A 3,511-nucleotide genomic window follows, 5' to 3' on the forward strand; every position below is an offset into this window, starting at 1 on the left:
ATAGCATAGTAAATTGGTGAACACGATACCGTTGGAAAGGAACTCCAATGATTAATTATGATATTCATATCTAGCATACCACGGCGAGGGGTTTCAGATGGTGTCTAGTGGTTGAATTAAATATAGCGCATCCCCTTTCAGTCAATTCCCATCAGGAACTGATAGAGATACATAATATAAATATAAATACAAATACATAATATAAATACATTAATATATGAATAAATTTCAATATAATACCTGTACGGAGAACCCCTAGTCGGGCTTAGAAACCCCGAAGCCCCGTACACGACATATCCTTTACACTCCTCACAGGCTTTGCTTTTTGTTCCTTAGTGCTTTTGTAATGTGCTAGAATTTCTTAATAGTTTTTACCCAGATCTAACCCGAATTCCTCCCAAGATTTTCTCTTAGCTTTCTTAACTATTCTCTTGTACTCATTCCTTTTCTCTATGTACAAAGCCCTATCTCCTGGTGACTTTCTTTTGCAGTATTGTTTTCAGGCCTCTTTCTTTGCAGAAATTCATGACTCTTTTCACTTCCTCGCTCCATGACTTAGTCTTCTTAGTAGTAGGTCTTATTTGCTATAAGCCACATACTTCCTTGGCTGCCTTGAGTATACTGCATTTAATTTGCGCCCAAATAGTGTCAACATCAATAAATTTTTTGAGGATAAAAACTTCCAAAAATTGAATATATTTATTAAGGTACATGAATATGGGGCATAGTCGGCAATAGTCCCGAAACGTTGTAAAACAAAAAAAGAAAATATAAAATAAAATATATTCAATTTTTGGAAGTTTTTAACCTCAAAAAATTTATTGAAATTGACTTACCAGACTTCCTAAAAAGAAAATCCAAAATAGTGTCAACATCTGTGCCCCCATTAATTTCTTGAAGTTGGACTTGAAGGCAACTTGTATAAGCCTGCTTATTTTCCTCTTCTCTTAGCTTGTTGACAGCTATCCGATTATATGACTTGGAGACCTTCTTCCTCTATTTTAATATCTTGGAGTCAGCAACCAATAGCCTGTGGTCCATATTCAATTCTGCTTCTTATATGACTTTCATTTCTGTAAAATACTGTCCGAGTTCCCTATCTATAATAAATTAATCAATGATGCTCTTTCTGGTAACTCTTCCAAACATAGGTTTTTCTATGTTTACATATGGAGCTAGGTATTATGATCCACATCCGTGTCATCATACCTTAACTTCCCCCTAACAGTTTAGGAATAAGCCTTGTAAACTTCACAAAATGGACACACATATATGCATAATAAAAAAATAAATAATTAAAAGTACTTAGGAAAATAAAACTGAAATACATAATTGTAAAAATAGATATAAACTCAGTTCTTTAAGATATTTAACTATACAAATATACTCACAAAATAAAGATTCCAAAAACACTCCTTCTTAACCCATTCACTGCCTTAAAAAAAAAGTGATTTCTTTAAAAGATGCGAGATTTTTTTTCTTGTTTATAGTTGTAATAAGTGTCTTTATTACCAATTAAATTAATTTTTTGTAAATTTTGTTTTGTGATATATTTGCCTATTTATACCTATCACATGGATCCGTGTATCTGGCACCATCAGCAAAAATCCATTGTAAATGCTACACGGATAAGCGTTTACCATAAATATCTATATCTATATTTTATATTAAATAGGTTTAAATAGAATATAAACACATAAGTAGTTTAAATTAAATTTATTACAACTATATAATTATGGAAAAAAAGTGCAACATGTTACAAAAACAGAAACAATTAATACAATACTTTTTTTTGGTGTTTGTTTCAATTTTGCGTCCAGATTTTTATTTTGATGGACCAGCTTCAATATTCATGGTTGAAAATATATACCTTAATTGAATATCGAAAAAACACAAAAATATAAATGTTTTTCAAAAACTGCCACTAAATACGTTTAAAATGAATATTCGATTACAGGAAACAAATGCAAAAACACTGCACATGCATGGTATCCCCACACAGCAAAGAATAACAAGGAAATGAAATAAATAAAATTAATAAAAAAAAAATATATAAAAAAAATATTAAAAAAATCAAACGAACTTAGTTACATGCTATGAGGGGGAGAGGATCCTCCAGGTGCTTCCGGCATTAACATAGCAGGAATTTTTAAGTACTCAACGTGGACCGTCCTTCATTTCTTTGGTTCATGCAAACTCTTGATAGTGACAACATTATGTTTGAGGACGTTCACCCTAAATCGACCCTTATAGTCTTTTCCAATAGACTATGGTCCCCAGTCGATGATCCCCAATTACGTTCTGAAGGTTGAGATTATGATGCACCACCTGCCTACACTTTTCTTTCTCGATCGGCCCCTAAACTTTCTCCCACAATTTCTTCCGGGTCACATTATTGCTCGTAATATCCTCCCCTGCTGTAACTGGCTTCCTGAAGTTCCTTCGACCTCCCTGAAGCCCAAAAAAGATCTCAAAAGGGTCAGTGATGGCGTGGATCGAATGGTTATAAGCCCCGACTGCCCTGATCATAGCCTTATCCGGTTCCACCCCCTTGTTCATGTTATACACTCACAGGTGGTCACTCTATGTGCTACGAAGCCTCTTGATCCCACCCCTGCTCTTGGGATGTCCCAGAGTATTAAAGTGCCTGTGCACCTTTAATTGCTTTATTTCTTCTCTGAGTAGGGAATTATCAAACTCCCGGTCCCCATTGGAGGAAATACAGTCGGGGGCGCCGTAAAACTGAAACCAGGTTCACCTAAAACTGCGTCCGCTCATCTGTCCTTCCCCTGACACGCCATTGCCACTTTGCTGAATATGTCCAGGACTCTGAACCATTTGAAACCCTTCCATATAAAGGTATCAACCTGTAGATTTCAGTGGCCTATGGATGGTGGGTGTTTCTTCCTGGGTTGCCCGTGGTGGGCGTCCATTGTATTTGGTGCTCAGACAAGTATTGCATCCCCCTATAATGTCTTGGATGGTTCTCCGCATCCCCCACCAAAAGTATCTGTGTTTTACGGCTAAGAAGGTTTCATTTCATGCTGCTGTCTCCCGATGGTTCTGTGCCCCCTTCCCTCCCCGGCTCTTCTGGTTCTTCAACCTCCCCTAGGGTCCATTCCCTTAAAAATTGTCAGACGTCTCTGAACAATTCCCCATGATCTTCGATGGCATTCACGATAATTGCTCGTGCCCATTATTTATTTTTTTGTGGTATTTATTTCAAGTCCTCCATTTTATTTTAACCCGAACCAGCGAACATTTTTCTCCAGGGAAGAGGTCGGTTTTTTCATTCAAGAAACACCCCTCTCCCTGACATAAGTTTACATGGATTTTTCGTTAACTTTGGAGGGGATGTTACAGCCTTAGTCAGCTGTTATTTCGATGTTAGCTGACTGGGTAGAACAGGTGATTGATGATGTATATATAGAGTTACCGATCACAATAAAAGATCAGTCTTTGAGATACAACGTTTTTCAGTTTTTTGAGCTCACAAACATTTAATTTATAT

At 36.4% G+C, this 3,511-nt stretch overlaps 1 protein-coding gene across 1 annotated transcript in view; it reads left to right on the forward strand.

Moving 5' to 3' along the window:
- Positions 1–3,511, forward strand: part of LOC106680455 (calpain-D) — a 63,137-nt gene that overhangs the window by 24,101 nt on the left and 35,525 nt on the right. The gene's annotated exons all lie outside the window — the stretch shown is intronic.

The sequence above is a fragment of the Halyomorpha halys genome, unplaced genomic scaffold, assembly GCF_000696795.3.
Source record: "Halyomorpha halys isolate HHAL.00 unplaced genomic scaffold, Hhal_1.1 Scaffold262.1, whole genome shotgun sequence".
NCBI classification, from domain to species: domain Eukaryota; kingdom Metazoa; phylum Arthropoda; class Insecta; order Hemiptera; family Pentatomidae; genus Halyomorpha; species Halyomorpha halys.